Source organism: Poecile atricapillus, chromosome 1, assembly GCF_030490865.1.
Source record: "Poecile atricapillus isolate bPoeAtr1 chromosome 1, bPoeAtr1.hap1, whole genome shotgun sequence".
NCBI lineage: Eukaryota > Metazoa > Chordata > Aves > Passeriformes > Paridae > Poecile > Poecile atricapillus.
The window spans coordinates 140,965,138-140,986,007 of NC_081249.1; the positions used below are offsets into that span (position 1 = coordinate 140,965,138).

General features: G+C 44.1%; 1 protein-coding gene across 4 annotated transcripts in view; it reads left to right on the plus strand.

The window, feature by feature from the left end:
• The first annotated feature begins 1,339 nt into the window (after positions 1-1,339).
• Positions 1,340-20,870, plus strand: part of TSPAN18 (tetraspanin 18) — a 127,856-nt gene continuing 108,325 nt past the window's right edge. For 3 of the 4 annotated variants that reach the window (XM_058829670.1, XM_058829688.1, XM_058829654.1), the window contains exon 1: positions 1,340-1,498. The gene's annotated coding sequence lies outside the window, so the exon portion shown is untranslated. Of the gene's footprint in view, positions 1,499-1,735; positions 2,046-20,870 lie in introns of those variants that run through there. The other variant, XM_058829662.1, reaches the window with a different exon arrangement.

Consider the following 20,870-nt stretch of genomic DNA (forward strand, 5'->3'; position numbering starts at 1 on the left):
GTCTGGTTGTGTAATCTAGTTTTGCTATTACACAGAAATAGATTTGGGACCATAACTGTTAAATTCTATGTGTATCTCCCTATTTTTATTTCACATTAGGAAATAAAAGAAAGCCAACGCCAACAAATATCTGCACCTGGGGAGCCTTGTAACTGTTCATTACCAGATATATGAGGCATTAGCAGAGATTATGCAGAAATGCTGGCACATCTATTTTTCCTTTGCATTGCACTGTTAGACATTCCTGTTGTCTCTTGTTCTTCTACTAAGCTTTGAGGGTCCAAATCTGCATCCCCCATCTTGCAAACCATCATGAAATAAGCAGGATTCCTTATCAGCACCAGGACATATCTTTGCATCACTTGCATGATCTGGCCCTTGTAGGATTGTTCTCTCTGTTATGTGAGGATGTAATGTCCAATTTACTAAAGCCCGATTTACTAATCCTGAGCTGTTGGTTGTTAGAGTAACAGCATTACTTCTGCACTCTTTTTACTCTCTCAGTTTCTTTCGCTCCAACCCGGTAAGGACTTTGAAAGTGTTGGGAACAGTGATGAGCAGTTTTCCTAAGGGATAATTGAAATGAACCGCCTTGTGGATTCCCTTGTCAGATGCTGTTGGACTGGAAATACCATAGCCGCTCTATGTGCAAGAGCAGTAAAAAGATGACCTCTTCTACACGGTTATTTATTTTTGTGGAATCTGTAGCTGTCAAATGCTATTGAAATTTTTTAACTGGCTCAGAAGTTATTGGTACGCACACACAGCATAACGGCACAAGCCTTATTTCCTTAGGCTTTTCCCATGTCGCTAACATGGGCTCTTCCTTCGGTTTGGCATGCATTTTGGAAGGGCTTCCCAGTCCCGCAGTGTCATCCTTTGAAGTTTCGCTGGCAGATCTTCGAAGGCATTTCAGCAGCTCCCACTGAGGTACGGGTCAACCTCTCTGCCACCTCCCTGGTCTCCTCCTTTTGCGTCCCGAGGATCCCCCCGGTGCATCAGAAGCCCGTTGGATGTTACCGGGGACACCCTGCAGACGGGGAGGAGGCAGCTCTCCTTCGCATCCGCCTGCTGCGGGCTCAGGGCTGTTCTCGGGTCCCAGGTTAGGCTGTCCCCGGGCCGCCCTTGCCGCGCTGCCATTCCCGCAGCCCGAACGGCCGAGGCACGGTACGGGAGGGACGAGTAACCCCGCGCTGCCCTTGGCGGCTCCTGCAGCCGGGAAGTTTTCTGGGGAGGCGAAGGCAGCCGAGAGGCACGGGCAGAGGCGCGCCCAGCCGGAGGGGCCGGGGCCGAGCCGTGCCGGGCCGGGCGGGGGCGGAGGAGGGGGCACGGCCGGGAGGTGGAGCCGGCTGCGCTGGCGGCTCCGGCGCTCCGCGGCTGCCGGGCACGGGGCGCGCACGGCAGTGGGAGCCCAGCGCCGCCGGGAGCCGCCGCCGCTCGGTCCGCCCGGTCCGTGCCCGGGAGCCGCCGCCGCGGGAGCCGCCGCCGGAGCCGCCAGGTAACGGGAGGGTTCCCTCCGCGCAGCCCTTCCGCGGCCGGCGGTGCCGCTCCGGCTCGGCTCCCGCCGCCCTGCCGCTGCCCCGGGACGCTCGGGGGTGCGGACGGGGGCACCACGGGGGGCGGCTCGCCTACCCCTCTGCCGGGCCGTTCCCTCGGGAGAGGGCAGGGGAGGATGTGCGGGAGCGCCCTGACTCCCCCGGCTGCTGGGCGCGCAAGTTTGTGGGGCTGAGAATCTAGCCCGCCCGCCGGTAGCGCCGGCACGGGAGCTGGGGGAGGGCGCCCCGGCTGCCCGAGCCAGCTGAACTCGCCCCGCTGGTAACACCTCTCTGGGGTCGGGCCCCGGGAGCGTCTTCGGGAGCCTCAGAGCCTGTCCTCGGTATTTCTGTATTCTGTTGCCTCCGCCCCGACACCCCTCCCTCCTGGATCGCTCTCACCGTAAGACAAGCGGAGGAGCCGGGGAGCCCCGAGGCTGTGCCCGGAGCGCCCCGCACTGCGGCTGTCGCGTGTTGGGGTGCGCCACCACCCCTGACATTCGGGTGAGGAAGGTAGGAGAGTTACCCGTGCTTTTTACTTCAGCACGGGCTGGGAGGAATTTTCTCTTTCACACTTTGCTGATCTTCCATCCCGCTACCCTGGGTCAGTGCCCGCTCTTTAATAGAGATTTATAGCTGCAGAAACATGTTAGCGAGGGACCACATGGGGGTTTTGTAAGCCGAACTGGGCATTTCAAGTTTTATCGTAACTTTTGTATTTGAAGGTTATAGTGAGTGAGTAAATAGCATTTTCTTGTGTGCTGTACTTGGATGAAGTATGTTTGATAATCATAATTTCCTTTTTTCTCTAGCACTTCTCTCAGCAATTAGTAAACTCGGCCTGATTACTGCTTGTATTTCTATAATAAGAGCAAATTTGGACACAATTAATAGACTCTTGCCACATAATTCACTGAATCGCCAGTGGCTACCAAAGCTGGTTGGGCAGAAGTGTGCTGGAGGCTAATTGTGACCATAGGCTCTCCCTGGACTTTTGCTAGTGGGTGAAAAGTTGGAATTGTTAAAAGAGTTTTCTCAATTCAGCAGGATGGATGCCAGTGTTTGATGGATTCTACCAGTAAAATGCTTATTGTGATACTCAGTGGTTTTTGTAAGGAGCAGTAGTTGTTCCGTCACAAAAGTATAGAAACTGAGGGCAAATGATAGGGATGTGACTCGGAGACATAGGAACATTCTGTATTTTTTTCTTTTTTTCCTAATTTGGGGGGAATCTTTCAAATTCGAGTGTGTAACATAATGTACAGATGCGCTTCTTTATCGTCTGCTTTCACCAAAGTATTTTTATAGTATGTTATAATGATTCGAATGTTTGAGCCTCCTTGGAAGGCAGTTAATATTTCTGTATTTGTTGTGGCCGAGGTACAGCTTTTGTTGGCTCAAGCGATAATACCATGTGATACAGTTGCCACGAATTCAAGTGGAGCGGGGTGAGGAGAAAAGGAAGCGCTTTAACTTCTCTGAGATGTTGCAAAATCCGCACAAAATTTCCACCCTTTCTGCAAGGCAGACCTGTGCCACAAGCGGCTCAGCTGCCCGCGGTGTGTGTTTAAGCCGGCGGGATGCGCAGGTGAGCGGGAGTCAGTCCTTGGGCGAGGGACGGCTGTCAGCCCGCGGTGGAGCCGGGCATCAGCGGCGCCCTGAGCAGAGCCGGGGCCTGGGGCTGCTGCGAGGGGAGGGCTCGGCTGGCTGATGCTGGTGTTTTCCACGAGAGGGCTTTCTCACTGTGCCCCGAGCTGCCGAGCGCCCGCCGCTCCTCGGCTCGCTCCTCGCTGCGGAGGAGCAGGATGGGCTCGGGGGTGGTTTGCGTCCGCAGGGTGTTTCAGATTTCCTTTGTAAATTACGGGGAAATCCCTTTATTGCCCCTGAGGTGTAAGGATAAGACATCCTGGGAAGAACACCAGTCTTCAGTTTCCAGGCTCCCTCAAAACTCAGAACGATCCCCGCAACTTAATTTCCCCACAGTGGAAGCCGAGAAGAGGCAGAGTGTGTTTTTCACGAAAGAGGAGAGGGGTTAGGGTGCTTGCATTCTCGTCGCGGATGATGGCAACGAAATGCTCTATCCTGGCGTGATCTCATTTTTGGCTGCTTTAACATGTATTCTACTTCTCAGGGTGGGGCTGGGCAAAAGGGAAACAGGAATCATTGTGAGAGCACGAAAATGCTATCTCTAAGTCCTTTGCCAAGTTGTCTGTTAGTTCAAATAATTTCACACGCACAGCATTGCAGGTCTGCTTTAAAAGGCAGAAACTGTGTCTGTAACTAGTAATAATATTGCAGTTCATAAAACATGAGAAACATCTGTTACTGTGACTTCAGTTTGTTTCTCTCTCCTTGGAATAACCGAGTTGACAGCTCAGTCAGGTTTAACGTCCTGTGCTGAACCTTTGGTCGTGTGTCCCACGGCTAATTGTGACTCACAGAATCAATAAACCCAGCTCCTGCTTCTCTGCTGCGACTCAGCAGGGGAGTGGGAAGGGCTTCAAATCACAGCAGCAGACGATGGGGGACAAATTTGGGTTTCTACAAAGCTGGGCCTATCATGTGCCCCTGCCTCTTTCACTGCAGCAGAGCTGGCTGGGGTCTCACTGTTAGTTGAGTGAGGGAGGGAGATGGTCTGCTCTGCTGTAGGGGCAGTATTTTCCCTCATAGCACCTCTTGTCTTGCCTTAATCTATCCCAGGTTGAATACTGTAGGCAGTTGAAGCAGAGCCATCTCATGCTTTGATGTGTGTTTATTGGCTTTAGCATCTCATTCCTTTTTTTTTTTTTTTTTTTTTTTTTTTTTTTTTAAGTTTTTTACATTGGGTTGCTCTCTTTCCACCCCACTTCCCCAAACAAAAAGAATTAGAGCAGAGGCAAAATGTGAATGAGGTGACTTTGTATTTTTGTGAATGGGTTTTCTTGCACTGCCCCTGCCTTCCTTGCTGCCTTCTGTAAGATCCTTTCGTAATTAAAATATTATGACTATGCTTATGGTAGCCCTCCACTTGTGGCAAGGATCCTAATTTGACGTCAGTGAAAAAAATAGTAGTTTCTGGCATAAGGGCAGATGACATTTCATCAGCTAGTGCTGCCCATTTTTTTTAAGCCACAGTGCTAAGACCATATGGACAGATAATGAGTTTAAGCTGATAAACAGCTTACAGATTTGCCCAACTAAAGGACTTTCTTCCTAGAAAACACATTTTCCTTTAAAATAAATAATGAAGTTCCTGTGTTTTTATTTAATTATCTTGAGTCCTGTCTGTTCTCACCAGGCTGCAGGAAAACAGGCACAACTGCTCTGGGGACAGACGCTACTGGATTTATGGGCCTGTAGGTCTTAGAGGAGAGGAAGGACTTGGAAAGAATAGTTCAGAAGCTACAAAATTGAGGCCTAAGGGGCCTAAGGTATCTAAAAAAGTGGATGGTGGTCCAAGTTGTATTTAGAGAGTTTCCTGGGGTAGTGCATAGTTCTTGACATCTTGAAGATGAGTCATTGCATGAGGTGGTAGTAGGTCCTAGGTCTGTTTGGGAGTTTTAATTGAAACAGATGGATATCTATATTCCTTGCTAACCCTGTGAGGCTGCTGAAGCAGTCCTTCTCTGGGAATAGTGTGGCAAGACAATCCCTGCTTTTACTTTCTCATGAATTTTTGACAAATTTCAGCATGATTTGTTAATTTGTTTAATTTAAAATGACTTTTCAATAAAATGGATCCATTTTTCTTGGTTTTTATGGGGGAAAAAGAAGCCCCCACAAGTGGTACAGTGAGAGTTGAAAAGTAACTTGTTTTGGGAAGGAGTGGTCTTCAGTTGTCACTTTAAAACAATGACTCAAAACCAAGCAGTGTATTTGCATGAGAGGACAAAGCCTGTGTGTTTTTCCCTCAAGGTGCATAGAAATGAGCTCTTTCAGATCTGAAAGTGCTCATTCCCTTTTAAGATGTTTATGTGTTCTCTTCTTTTCTTTTTTTTTTTTCCCCCTGGAAATAATAATTAATTTTAATTGGAAATGGCAAATGAAGGAAGAAAACAGTACAGACAACTCCATTCTTTCTCATGCTGCTTATTCCTTCTAAAACTTTATTGTTTTGTATTGTCTCTTCACACTATCCACTTCTCAGCAGTGGGAAGATGATTGGACTTTAATTGTATTTCATGTGAGGATATATTCCAGATGGCCAGAGTTTAGCTTTCTGATGGTCGCTGCTGCCTCACTGGTAACTGATACGGCAGCCAGGCTGCATGTGGTCCTACCTCAGCTCATGACTGTGCAGTTCAGCACTCCTCTTGTGTCCATCGCTTCCCCTACACCTACATTTCTTATTTTCTTTTCACAGTTCTTTCAGTTTTGAGCTTCCAAAGTGGTGAATGAGTTAATCCATCCCCTAGTCTCAGGGGATTAGGGTGAATTCAGTGCCCACCAAACAAACAGTCCATGGTCCTCCCCACCCAACCTCTTGTCTTGGAGCATTTAACAGCTGCTTGGCTGTTTATCATTTCTGCATTGGTGAAGATCTGTCATGGTCTAATTTAGTATGAATTTTCTGAGGCTGAAAGAAGTGGCTATAGGAAGGAAGTGTGTTGATCTTTTTCTGTTATCCACACCATCTGCTAAACCAGTTTGTCAGCATGTTTGTATTTATTTTTGCACAGATATAAATTAAAGAAACAGTCTATGATAAAGATGTTTTGCTCTTACAATGGGATTTGCTTCTGCACTTCTGCCACCTTCTGTTCTTTACCAATGGGCTGTCCTTCATTGGTCTTCCTCGGAGCTAGAGACAGAGTCTCACCATCCTGGTGAGTTGTACACGTGTGGGCTGTTCTGGATTTGAATTGTCTCTGCAGGTGTCTTGATACAGGAAGCTCTGGATGACCGAGTGCCTAATCTGAATTCTTCTTTTCTGGTGGGGCAATATGCAGCAAATATTGCATGACAATTGAGAGTAGTCCTGTAGTGCCAATTTATCCCCACCAAATTAATTTAAAAGAAAACCATAACCAGTATCTTGTCATTGTCCCGAGATATGCTGGAAGCGTGGTTTTGACTGTCACAGATTTTTAGTATGGATCTTGTTTCTGCACAGGAATCTTCCTGACTGTGTAGTCCTTCCAATAAGGATTCCAATGACTGCTAAGTCTCTGGGGCTCCTTGTGCTTTGGGATTGATTGATTGATTGATTGATTGATTAAGGATCATACCTTTGCTATGTATTTACTAAATAAACCTGGTCTAAAATGGAAGTTTCATATTTCTTGAGAAATAAATTTAAAATCACTGTAGAAGAGTCCATTTTTAAATTCAAATGGAGTTCAGATTTTTTAGACCAGTCTATCACTTCAGGCAGAAAGGGACGATGCTTTTGATGAAATAAATAGTGCTGAAACTGAATCTCATCCATGTGCTTGATATTACTTGGTTATCAAAGGGCTGCATTATTATGTGAATTAGGGTTTAGGTCTGAGTTTGTTTAGTGTAGCTCAGCTTTTGATTTTAGTTCATCTCTATTCCTGTCTTTCTTGCCCTCATTTAGTTGGTGCATGGCCATGTTAGAGAAGGACTTTGTTGGGTCATCTGTAGTGCCTAGTGTGATCTGGAGTCTTCCCTGATTAGTCTTCTGGAAGCAGTATAACCAGTACCCTCTTTACTCCTGATGCTGTGGTGTTACTGTCAGGAAAAAACCTTACAGTGGTTGTTGATTCCAAGGAAGTGCAACTAAACCAAACTGCTAATGTGAAAAGTCATGCAGTAAAGCAGAGATAATAACAGCTCTTATATTTTCTCAGACTTCTCATTTGTATTGTAAACATCTTTTGCCATCCCAGATGTCAGGACAGCCCACAAGGCAGATGAGAGGAACGGGGTTTGGGACTGTATGGTGACTTGTCAACTGTGGGTCAGTGGCACAGCCTGGCAGGGGCTCAGGAGCTTAGAGGCCCTGGCTGCAGCTCGGGTTATGTATATTGTGCATTATTACTGTACTGACTGTTTCTGCTGCTCTGTGCTGCTCCTGAGGCTCAGCGCTGAAATTGTAACGCTAGCAGCTTTCTTTTCATGGCCCAGTGCCCAGTTTGAAGAAGGGTGATTTTGGTCATGTTGCTAGACATACGTATTTATGGCCCTGTTTCATCTGTTGAATTTAATTTGTTGGGGTATTTTTAACATTATTATGGAAACAGTTACTATATTTACTCCTTACAGAAAGCTTAGTGTAAGACAGTCTATGAAGAGAGCGTTCTAGAGTAATAAATATTGCACTAAATTATGGTGTCTACACTTCTTCAGGAAAAATGGTCTAAATGAACTGACTGGCAGTTTGCCTGTTCCTGAGACATGGACCTCACAGGGCACTGAACTGGAACACTCTATGCTGGGAAAGCAATGATAGAGTTTGTTCTTGGCTCGCTTGATGGCACATCTCATTTTCTTGTGGAGTGAAAATAAACCAGATCTTCTTGTACAGAGGGAGCTTGTGCCTGTACTGGACTGCTTTCTCAGGCCTGCTGAGAACCTGTTTCCCATGGAAGTCTTTGGGACTGGTGGGCACCTTTCAGATGAAGTCCCTAAAACCTGTTGCCAGCATAAATATGATAATGGGATTCCCACTGAATGGAAATTCAGTGGATTTTTGGATGGGAGTCACTGTCACTGTTGTTGATGTGCTTATTTCTGCAGCTCTTTTAAACCAGAATGTTTTAATGTCAGTCTTGCTGATAAAAATTGATGGAGCTTAATGGTGATACTGTGGTGGGTACAACATGGACATGTATGAGAAATAATGGCAAATAAAGGATTGAACGTCTCAGAATGTTATTGAGAGGGGTGAATTTTGGATATGATGTATTTTTGAACTGCTGACTGCCCTTTTTTCCTGTTAATGTCAGAGGGGATTCTCAAAGCTGCTTAGGATGAGGCGCTTATTTTGTGTTAATTAGCAAAACTTTTCCTTCTGATGGGAATGTGGCATGTAACAGGGTTCCTCTAGAGTTACACCAAGCTGTTTTTCAGAATAAGATATAGGAAAAACTGAGAGATAATTCTGGAAGTGCTTGAGGCACAATGCTGGAAGCACCAAAAGATCTCTTTGCTTTGGCAGCCTGAGAATTGACAATATAATACCTTGCTGATGTGACAAATCACTCTGGGTTCATAGGATTGAAAAAAACCCTTCAAAACTGATAAGGATTTCAGCTTACAGTGATGCTTTGTTAATTAAGAAGTGTTTTTCTTCTTTTAAATGTTAGGGGAAGCATCAGTCAGGAACAACATTCTGATGCGATTAAGAAAGAAAAAACAGAGAAGACACAAGACAAAAGAAAAAAAAGCTACTTAATCCAGCCAGTCTCTTGGAAGTCTTATTCTATCTCTTCACTGTGCTTAAGGGAGCAGAAGGTTTCAGGCTTCACATTTTGTGTGTTCATATTTTGATACTGCAGCGGGGAAGGTTTGGCAGGAGAAGAGTCGGAGTTAGTTGAAAAACATTAATTTTCTTTGTTAATGCTGCTGCAGATAGTTCCAAGTTTTCAGTTTGTAGTGGATTTCTTACAGTATTTCTGTAATGTGATGCTCTTTGGGAAGTGCTTTGAAGTTCTGCACTAGCCTTGGGGAGCAGAGGGCTTTGGGAGGGGGATTGGACTCTTACTCCCAAGTGCTATCACTGATTTTACTGCTCAGAACTGAGGTGGGTGAATGCCAGCAGTCCTAACATCAGCCTGCTGTAGACACTCCTTAGCTCTGGGAAAGTTGCATTGCTTTTCTGAGCATCTGTTTCACCAGCTGTGAAAATGAAGATAGTACCCTCAGCATGTGGGTATGATGAACGTTCTTGTTAGCTAATCTTGCTAAAGTGCCTTGGAACTGTGAAGCATTGTGCGTTGTTGTTTGAAAGTGTGAAGGTTTAAAACTGTGTAAGCCATGAGTTTGCATCTTGGTTAGGGAAGAGGAGTGTCAACTGGGAGACCTTTGGCAACAGGCACAAAGGGTTTGTGGGAAAGAGGAGAAATTTGCCTGTAATGGAGGGCCCTGAGTGAGAATCATGCCTCATTCTTTTTCCACAAAATCTAAATGGATTTATTTGGAGCTTTGTAAAGCACCTGTCCAGGGCTGGATTTTTCCCTAACACCAGTTGCATTTCCTTTTGCTGTTTTGCCAGCCCCCCCGCCCTCCTCCACACACTTGCTTTTTATGATCAAAGCTCCTTTCTTTAAAGATATTCCAATGACTTGTAATAGTGCTCAGAAGATCCCCTATGGACAACAGCTCTGATTAGACACTGAAGAATTCTTTAATTCTCTTCATACTTATTAATGTTAGGAGCATTGTGCTGATAAAAGGTGTGGGTTTTTTTCCCATTGCTGTTACTACTTTTTCTTTGGCTCCCCTCCTCCCCAGACACTGCACTTATTCTTAAAGCTTTCACGTTGTCTTGTCTTATATAAACTTGGTTCCTTGGTTCTTGCTTTCAATTCATTCTTTTATCTTCTACAGCACTCAATGAATGCTTAAAAATAATAAATATTAATAATAGGGCTTTTTGAACCAGCAGGTTCTTTGCAGCTTAAACTCACCTTTTCCTGCTGCTTATCCCCTATTAGAAGTTGCTATAATCTGCAGATTGTAGCTGTAATAACTTCTGAAGCAGTGGCTGGGTTTGTGACAAGCGTAGGATTATAGCTCCAGGTGGGGAAGCGGCAGCAGGAACAGAGAACCTCAAAGGCACAAATATGTTGTTCCAGTCGAAATATTCTTAGCAATAAAGGAAGAGAAGCCAACAAAATTTAGTGTGGGAATAGAGCTATTTATCTAGGTTTCCATGGAGTGTCAGTGACCTATATAGGGTAATCCTGTACTGCACATAAAAATTGCTGTGTTTAGAAGTAGAAAAACATTCTTTCTGGAGAACACAGTTTAAGAAGACTGAACTTTTGGAAATTCTTTCAAGACGCTTCATAGGAAGTGTCTTAAATCAGCAAGACCAGCTCTGACATACATCTGGGGTATTACTATGTTTTTGAATTCCTTGTGGAGACAGTTTTACCTCTCCTTACTACAGAAGAAAAAGATGCTGTCTGCCCCTGTGTGTAAAATTGACCACATAATGCACAGCCCAGGCTCCAAAGCTTTTGCCACACACACACATGTACACACTCTTTTGGATATCAGCAACATTTTTACTGTCCCAGACTAAGGAATGAATAAAGTAAACATGAAAGGAGAGAGTGAGGTTTTCCCACCATGCCTCCTTTCCTCTGTTTAACAATGTAAACTACTGGAATACAAGGAAAAGTCAGAATCCTGAGTTTTCAGGGCAAATTTAATGAAACCTTGTTTGTTTCTTCTATGCTGTGTTGCAGTGGCTCTACCTGGGGAAGATAAACAGTTCCTAAGCAGAACCTCTGTTGGGTGGGTTGCTTCCAGGCTTATGTCTTCAGCAGAAATCACACTAGTTGCTACTTGAGGCTAGGACTGGCTAGGAGCCTTCAAGGAAACAATATGCCTGCAGAAAATGCTGATTTATTGAAACCATTCCTGCTTTGTAAGAAAGGGTTGGTCTCCACTTCGTTCTCGTTGGGTGAATTTCTTGCACATAGGATAGAATTTCTTAATCAAAACAGATAGGATCCAAGTGGTTTGGGTTTTTCACCTATGCTGTCACAAATCCAAAACGGGGTCCTGAAAGCAGGTTTCCTAGAAATTCCTGAAATTGCCAGAAATTCCTGCCCTAACCACAGAACTGCTGTTCTAGAGCATGTGTGTTTATGTATGAAGGATTCCAAGGTGTGTTCCAGATTTTCACCCCTATGTGAGATAAAAAAAATATTTCATGTCTCGAAAAATGTGGCTCTCTCCAAAAACTGAGTTCCCATCCAGGTGTCCTTGTGTCTCCTTCAGTGTTCTTACTGTCTTTCCTCACTGGTTCTGGAAGTTTGTGTCTCCCCTGGATGTGCTCTTATGGAGTGGAGCAAAGAGTCTCTGAAGACCTTGGCAAAACAATCAGCTTGTCAGTGACAGGAGGGGAAAGACTGACCCTGAAGCACTGATGGTGTGTTTTGTCAGGGTCAAGGCTGTACAAGGATATATAATTCCTAAACCACTGCTTCCTCTGAGGAATATTATTAGAAAATCACCTTAAGCCGCCAAGGAAAATATAGCTGAACACTGCTGATATGTTTGTGCCTGGGCCATTGTTGTTGGGCAGGGTAGGAAAAATACTGCTTAGGGCAAGAGAGGAGCTGCTTGGAACAGCATGAAACACTCTTGTGCTGGTTTGACTGCAGCGAGCTCAGCATAGACAAGGCTGCCACATGGATCCAGTAATAGGCCTTTCTTCCAATTCTTCTTTTCCTGGTGTTTTATGGAGAGGAGGAGAAAGTCTTGATCCTTTCTTAATTCTCCTAGGGGAGTAAGGAGATAAGAAGAAGGAAGTCAAGAGGGGATCTCAGCTAAGCTGGGTGTGTGCTTAGTGAGGGTGTTTGTTCTCTGTGGTTGTGCTCTGCATCACCAAAGACCCTCAATCTGATTATTCCAGTGCAGCTCAGCCCCCTGAGCTGTGATGTGCTCTGTGCTGCTTGGCTACCAAGGGGACCTTTCAGAGGATCCCTCTGTTATAAAAGGTGGGATTGCAAAACTGAGGTGCTCACTCCAGTCCTGATTATATGGGAATGCCACTCTGCCTTTGCTTTGTATTTTGTTCTGCCGTTTTTAGAAAAGCGGGGGAATAGGCTGAGGGTTGAAGCTTCATCAGTGCACAGACAAAGACAATGCACTCCTTTTAAAGGCAAAAACTTCCAAGCCCTTGCTGTGTAGTTGAGGTTTAAATAAGGGGAGTTTCCTGTTTCAGGGAAGCCAAATTCATCCTCAGATGGCCTCCACTAACCTGTTCTAAGAAGACATGTGTTCATCTTGTGGTGGACAAGGAGTCTGAGCTTGCCCTTTTGGTTTCACCCCTCCTTTTCCTTCCAGTTAAATAAGGAGGCATAAGGTGTGTTTACATCACACAGAAGCAGCAGTGGGAGGCCTGACCTAGTGGAAATCGGAACCAGGATTACCATACAGCTTATTTGGATCCACAACAGCCAGGTCTGGAAATCATATAATGTCAAAGCAGTCCTGGATGTGAGATGAGCTCCACTGTGTCTGTCTGTCTGCAGAGATGCAGAGCCCAGTTACACAGTGTTGGAAAGAACAAATTAAAACATCATAAACCTTGCTTTTATGAGGTATTTTTTGTAATAAACAGGCAATACTTATCTTAAAATAAAAGATGACAGTAATATCTTAATATGTTTTTGCAAAAAATTTACCTAAGAAAATATTTCTCTTAAATTAATCAAGTCTAAGACCTCTAGCACTGAAATGACAGCAGATTTCTAGTCTTGCTTATGGTTACAGCCATCAAAGGAACCTTTAAAGGAACCTCTGGGAGGCTGATTGCTAAGGTTCCCTAGATCCCCAGGAAGACAAAAGTAAGCTGCTGCCTTTCTTCAGAGCCTTCAACTGTGCTCTCAATGATAACTGTAATTTCCGAGTTATACGAGGCCTTTTTAAAGACTTCACCTTTTGCCCTAAAAAGTAATTTTGCATCTTCTAATCACAGAATTATCTGCTTTGTGTCCATTTCATGTCTAAATTCTGCCCATTTTTAAAATATACCTACATTACTGGGAAAAGCAAGCTATTGATGTAAGAATTCACTCTTTTTCTTCTGAATCTGGAATGCTGAATTGAAAAAAAATTAATAAATTAGGTTAGTCTGAAAATAGCTTCAGCAAGCTGAGGTCTAAGATGTATGATGGAGCTGCACTCTACGTTTGTCCTGTTGAAATAAAGTCAGGCTGCACTAGGATAGTGTTGCAAAGGGTTTTCCATAACACAGAGCAGAGCTGCATGCTCCACCTGCTCCCTGAGACTGCCTTGCAGAATCCTTTTTGTGGCTGGAGCTGTATTCTCCTAGACTTCAATGTCACTGTCTAGGACTTAGGCAAAGCTGAAGGAGCCCAGGAGAAGCCATGCAGTGGATCTGTTTTCCCTTAACATCCTACATGATTACATCTGTAGACCGTGCTTTAACAAGAAGCTACAATCTTCAGCTGTAATCCTTCATTCTTTATGGAGTGTAGCAGTGTGGAGCAGGACCAAACACTGATTTTTTAAAACAGAATATGATTAAATGTTAGAGTGCCTGAGTCTGGCTGTCTTGTAGCTTCATAGGTAACTCCTCATAGACAAGATTTGTTTCTCCCTTTCACCTTTCTGCTCTACTGTCCCTGAGCTTTATTCCTTGTGATGAACTCTGCCTAAGTAAAGGCAGAATATCTTTTGTCCAAATACATTATTGCCTAGCAAGGAGGTGCAACAGATGCAGTTGTTGGAACTGATGATAAGGTAATTTTCTCACCCTTCCAATAACTGCAAATGCATTTGAAAGAGGATTTGCAGTGCTGGTAGCATTTGCTGTTGTGTGTACACCCTGAGCTAGAAATCAGAGATTGACTGATGGATAATGAAACAGTGCACTGTGCCTGAAGGAACAGATTGGGCAGGCATCTGAACTATCCCTGGACTGGCCCACCAGAATGAGTCAGTTGCTCAGAATTTTTCTGGCAGATGCAGCCTCTCTGTTTCATGTCACAGTAATTATCTACCACTTGTTTATTGAGTGTCTGTGTGGTCCATGTTATCTGAGCATCTCACAGTTGCAAATGGATTGTATCTTTGTAGCACCTTTTTTGAGGCGGAGAATTCCCATTTTACTGATGTAAGTGGAATATAAATAACTTGCTGAGGGTATCATGGAAAACTTGTAGCACACTAGAAAATAAGAGAATAACACTTACCCAAATTTTGCTCCTAGGAAAGATAGCTCAGGTTTGAAAAATGGGGAGGGAGTATTTCCTGTATCATAAGAAGATTTTTCCCAGCTAAATAAATGACATGCTTTGCTGTGCTCTTGGAGCCAAATGTCCCAAGTAACTCAATGATATGTTGCTAAGGCCTTTTCTCCTTTTGGCTGTGTTAATTGTGCATTTGTTAAATTTGGATAAGAACTTTTTCTCTGTAAATTAAGCTCTATTTGTGAGGTGTTTGGAGGTTTTTTTTTTTGCAGGGGGAGGTTAGGGGCAAGGCTTGGTTGGTTTTTTTCTCATAGAAAATAAAGATCTTCTGAAGTTTTGGAAGGAATGGGGTTGGGGGTGGCAAAATTTTTACCTCAGCCAAAATAATCAATATTTCATGGTTTGGGATATGCATTAGAGTGTGGGAGACTACAGGTGGTGACGCTGAGATCTGAGCCTTCTTTTCCTCATAGTACTGCAGTGCATTCACTGCTACTCTGTCTTCCTGTTGAATGCCAACTTCTTGCCAGATAAATTTCCTTAGACATTTAGAAGCAGAAGTTCATTTTCCTTTGAACAGACTGGTTTTTGCAAACTGCTTTCCCCCAGAAACAGTGTTTAGGAAGAACATATAATCAGGCCTAATAGCCCTTAACAAGTTAGTGACTCCTTGAGTCTTACCCTTTAGTGGTGTCTGAGAAGTGATATGGTCCTGAAGTATCTGCCTATTTCCACTGCAACAAACCTAATCAAAGCCACAAAGTGAGATGGCCTCTTCCTCTGCCCTGAGGCATTCCTGGGCGCTTCCTTGAGAAAGCAATTTGCTTTGGAGTTATTAAAACAGCACATGCTGTAAAAAAAAATAACTTCCCAGGCACAGGTGTGGAGCTGCTGAGTATTAATGCCAGTTGTGTGGTTCAAAATCACAGCTTTGTTCTCAAGATTGTAATAGTGTTAAAAAATTCAGCCTTGATCTTGATGAGAGCTCAAGTTCCTGAGCTTGAGTGGAATCAGGGTCAAGGTTTCTAATTTGTTCATTCTTCAGAAATACCGAGCACCTTCTGTGGCAGCTGAAATTAGTGGGAGCTGTGTGTACTCAGCATTTTGGAAGGAAAACAGCGTGTGCATGTGTTGTGAGCTGTGATTTACAGCAGCCAGGATCTCTAGGGGTTTGCAGTATCTAATAAGATGCCCCCTATAGTTGCTTCTTAATTAAGCCCCAGACACCTTACATGGCTTCTCTTGAACTTCAGGACTCTGCTTTTCTTGAGCATATTTGAGACTTCTAGCCTGGCATCTCCTTGGAGCTTTCTATTAAGGCATTAAGGGGAGGAAAACCAGTTGGTTGCCTCAAGCTGAGGAGGAAATGCTAGACTTGAAGGATTATCTCAGCGCAATGAATTTTAAAGACTTTTTGCTATACATGTTCGGAAAGCTATCAAAATGCTAATGGTTCTGCTGTCTTTTTTAACCCTTCCAAGGTATGGAGCTGTTGGAGGGCAAGTGAGAATGATGCTATTCAACTCTGAAAGGACAGTTTGGTCAGAAACTAAGTTTTGAGCAGCTTTTCGTCTGCTAGCCACTTCTCCCAGTGACAAGGAGGACCGATACACCCATCATTTGGATAGACCAATTCTGTATGAGCAGTTGAGCCCACCTGCAGGTGTGGAAGGCCAGGTTCTCCCTGAAACCAGCACCCTGCAGGAAAGGTTAGCACATGGCTGAAGAGGTCACATTGGTGGCCCTCCTCCCTGTGCCCCACTGTGTGGGACATGCCCGCAGTGCCAAGGGTGCCTCTGTTGTGGGGGAGGTCTGTCCCTGCCAGAGCTGCTCACCCAGATGTGTAGGTACCCGAGGGCCCTGGCATGGGATGGACTGTCCTCTCTGCACACAAGCAGCATAAGTGTCCTACAGGAGCACGGGACACCAGTGTTTCACCAAGGAGACTGATTCTCCTGGGTGCCTTGCCTGCCATCCTAAGCCAGGCAGGACATGGGCTCCATGTGGACACAGGCTGGGAATGTTTTCTCCATGGCTGCCATGAGCTGGGCAGCAAGGCTTGTCTGAGATACTGAGCAGGTACCATGTGTGCAGTGGCTGCTCTGCTGTTGCTGCCCTAAGTGGCTGCGCTGGTTAAGTCTGTGCAGGAGGCAGCCATTCCTCTGGGGATACTATCTGTATCTCTGAGGAACTGCTGTTCCATTTATTTAGGTTTTTGGCTGAAGTTTTTGATGTGTTAGGAATATCTCATTCAACTCCATAGAGATTCTGTTAATGTTCTGCTTTAGAACCAGGTAAATACTTGGCTAGCCAATGATATAAATAACTGAAATTGTGTATTATTAGACCCATGAGACTCAGTAGTTTCTTTAGCTGTCCCTGAAATATGCTAGAGCAATGGGTCTGTCTGTGCTTATCTTTTTAATCAGGACTATCCAGGCAATTTTAGCCCTCAGGAGAGCCCAAATCACTGAGCTGCAGGGCTATCTAGGCCATTAAGCTTATGGCTTCCAGGTTTCTGTGAACCTGTAATGTTGCTTATTTATTATTTTTAAGGCATATTTACTGTTAAATACGAGCTGCCAGCTTATTTGAAATCTTCAAAGCATCAGTCTTTTCCATATTGCAGCTGAAGTGTTTGGTTGCCAACATGTATCACCTGCGGGCAGGAGCTAGGGCAGGCAGTATGGAAAGGATTGCTGCAGGGATTTGTTTGGGGCTGGGACTAAGGACACTGGATTGAGCAGGGTAAAGAGGCTGGATAGCAGTGAGACACTGTGGAATAGGCTTTTCCTTTCTCATTTGACATGAGTTTGTTGAGGAGTTGTATAGCTTGGGGTAGCTAAAATGGATTTGGTAGAACATTTGGGAAGTCAACTTTAGGGAAAGCTTTTTTAACGTGGATTGTTCTAAATAAGATGAAGATATGGCTGGTGCATGGTGTACTAAGCATCATGTTGACCATGGCTTCCTGTTGGGTTTTCAGCAAATTTATTACTTTAGTTTGTGTATGTGTGAGAAAAAAATAGCTATTTACCCCACCCCCTTGTATTTTTTCCCATCATAGACAGTTTCAGTTCACTTGCCAATCTCATGTACATCTAAAGGCTGTTTTCAGTGGACTCCTTCCTCTCTAATTCTTACATTTCTCAGTGGGTTGGGTGGCTTTAGGAATTGCAAACAATACTTTTTTATGAGAAATGATTCCCCCTGATATTTTTGTGATCACTGGGAAAAAAAACAACTCTGCCTTTTTCTAATTCTTATTTTTCACAAAAAGTGCTTTTTGCTTAATCTTGAAAATTTAAGATTGCATGAATAAACAGGTGGCTCTTAATGTGTCCATAGCTGTTTTGCAGACATGAATTTTAAACTGTGTGACTTTGCATTTTCCGATTGGGTTTTTGTGTGTGCAAAGAGAAGGGAGCTTGAGCCGCATTTTTCCACCACAATCCCTCCTTCCATGCTAGAAGATGAAGGTGTTGGCAGTGGGAAAAGTAGGATTTACAGTGGGGTGTAAGTACATGACATGTCAACGTCACTTCTCTGATTAAGTATGCGGGTAATCTCTGCTAAGCACAAATGCAAAACAAAATCCTCTGTTATGCCTGAAGAAATGTGCCATGCAGTCAGGCTTTTGGATGAGCCTGTGAAGCAGGTGGGCTAGCCAAAGGGACAGTGGGATATGCAGGCATAGTCTGTAAAAGGTATTTATTAGAAGGGAATGTGTCACCCTCTTTGATAGATGGCTTCTGCCTTTTTTTTTCTTTTTTTTCTTTTTTTTCTTTTTTTTCTTTTTTTTTTCTTTTTTTTTTTTTTCTTTTTTTTTTCTTTTACATGCCTGCATAGTTTTAAAAATTAGAATTCTCCTTTTTGGCTGCATGAGGAAAGAAAGGGTGTGGGAGTGCTGGTTAACAGCAACCACAGTCTAAATCTTGCAAGTTGCCATCTTTCAGAAGTTGGCTGTGGATTCTCTGCATGCACTAGTCTGTGTTTCTGAGATGAGGAAAGCTGTAGGAGATGCAGTCATGACAGTAAACGGGCAAAGTTCCCTATTTGCTCATACTGGACATATCTGTGCTCTCCTGTCAGGGAAACTGAGGTTTAAAACATTGGAGTTGTGCTCTGAAAGATTTGAATCTTCAGTGTAGCAGTAATTATTTCCACCAAGAATCTTGGTGTTTCCAGATTCCCAAGACTGAAGATACCTTACCTCAGGACATGTAGCAGCATGATGGGTAGAACACCTTCTGGGAAAGAGAAAGTTCTCAGTTCAAATATTGGCTTGAACTTTAGGCAAAAAGTCTATATGACCCAGTTTGCAGTATTCCAGAAGCCAGGCACTCAGTCAAATTACTTGTTGGATGAGCTGTGGTTGTTGTCCATGTGTGTGGTCTTAGCCCATGGCAAAAGAAAGGTAATGCAATTTAACTAAGCTCTGTCCCTGCTAAATTAAATTACCTCACATCATCTGCAGGGGATGAGCATGCACAGGGAGTGTTACCACAGCTCAGTTGATGCTCAGCCTACTGTTAGTGCTGTGCACCACAACTTCATTGGGCTCTCCACTGGAGAGTCCCAGTGAGCAAGCAACAAGTAAAGCCAGTTCCAAGGAGAAGAAAATACAGCTGTGCCTCCATTTAGAGAAAGTAGTCCCTAAGTCTCATCACATTTTTAGTTTGGGAAGTTCAGGTGACTGACTGATGGAAATAGAGGTTTTCAGCAATTACTGTACTTACTAAAAATAAATAAATTTGCCATTTTTGCAGGAGATGTTGGCTCTCTTGCCTGTAGGGAGGTCCTTTTGCTTCTAACAGGCAGTGGTGCCAAATACATTTTTGTTCTCTTGGGAATGTGTTTCCTGAAAGATTCTTTTCATCTGCAATGAATTCTGTGCTTCAAACAAAGGAAATATAAATGTTTTTTTCCCCCAAGTATCCGTGAGAACTTCTTTATAAATGAATTGAAATTGTCTCACTTGATAGCAGACCAAGCAGCAGTCTGTCCTCACTTTCAGTTGCTTTGTCTCTGAGATCGGTATTCCTTGTCTAGGAAGAGGCAGTGAATGATCTGACCTTGCCATGGATGATGCAGAAAGCTTGGCAGCTCAGAGATGTGTCCAATTTGACTGCCATAATGGGATTTGAAAGGGAATTGGTGCAAAGAGATATTAGAAAGGACATAGGAATATCCACTTTGGCTCCTTGGCCTTTACACTAGGGAGAGACAACTTTAGAAAAAGTCTCTGTAGCCAGTCTGTGCCAGCTCAGCCTCAGGAGATCAAGAATTGCAGGTGATGCCTTTGTTCTGGTGGGCAGTGGGAGGACCTCACCTTGGTCTGACCTGATCCCCTGGAGCTTGTAGTGTGAGGGTGGCAAGGTGGGCCATGCAGCTTCAGAACCTCTGGGAGGAGAGGGGAACAAGGGCTTGCTCAGAGGAAATGCTGAGTCTCTTGTCCCCAGAAACTTATCTTGGCAGTGGCCATGAGCATGGTGATGATGGGCAGTGCTTTCTGCAGTCCCAGTGGTTGTCATCTGGGTGGTTTGGTGCTGATGGGGTGATGCTGGCAGCACCTCTGCACCGTGATGATGGAGTCGGATCACAGGTACTTCTGTGTCCTTGTGACACTGTTGTTCATCCTGTTTTCTTCCAAGCCAGGACTGAAATCTCCTGTTATTGACTGATAAAAGCTTTTGTGCTGAAAATTTCCCATTCACATAATCTCTCAGAAATCATCCCAGTGTGACAAACTCTCTTTCCAGCTCCAGTCTCTCTTTTGCTATGATTTTCTGTAAACCAGGGTTGGAATGTGTTTCTCAAACATACATGAAGTTTAGCATCTGTTGTTGGTGACACAGATCATTGCACATGGAAGAATGAACGTGTAAGTTCATGCACAGCCTGCTTTTGCTTCACAATGAAGATGTGGTTAAATGGGAATTAGGATTAATACTGGATTTAAGATTCTCGTAGTTGGCTGGTAAAAGCCTAATCTCCTCAAAGGCTGCAGCAGGCTGGCAGCATTCAGCTCAAGGCCAATGTTGTTTGCAAGACCTGAAAGAAATTGAATTTTGATTCCTAGAGCACTTTAATCGTAGCCTTTCAAGATAGGGATGGGAAGAGCATATTCTATCTGAAATGCAGCCTTTTAATTTCTTTAATGTGTGACAGTCACCTAGGCTTCTAGGTCTGATGGACGTTTGACAGTAATATTTCTCATTTCCTTTTGTAAAAGCTTAGGGATTCTGATTGATTTTAGGAATGTATAAATTGCATTCTGAAAGTTGATATACCAAAGTCTCTGTATAGGCAGAGTGAGATAAATCCAAGCAGGGCAGCAAACACTTTCCAGTTTAAAGTGTTTAGAGTGCTAAATGTCTTTCAGGTAAGCAGGCTCAGGAGGCCATAGAAGTATGGAGCTCCTGGGTGAGATGTGGTCAGTTCAGTCCAGCCTGGTTTGTTTTTTGCTGAGGTAGAGATGACTGCTGAGAAATGCATT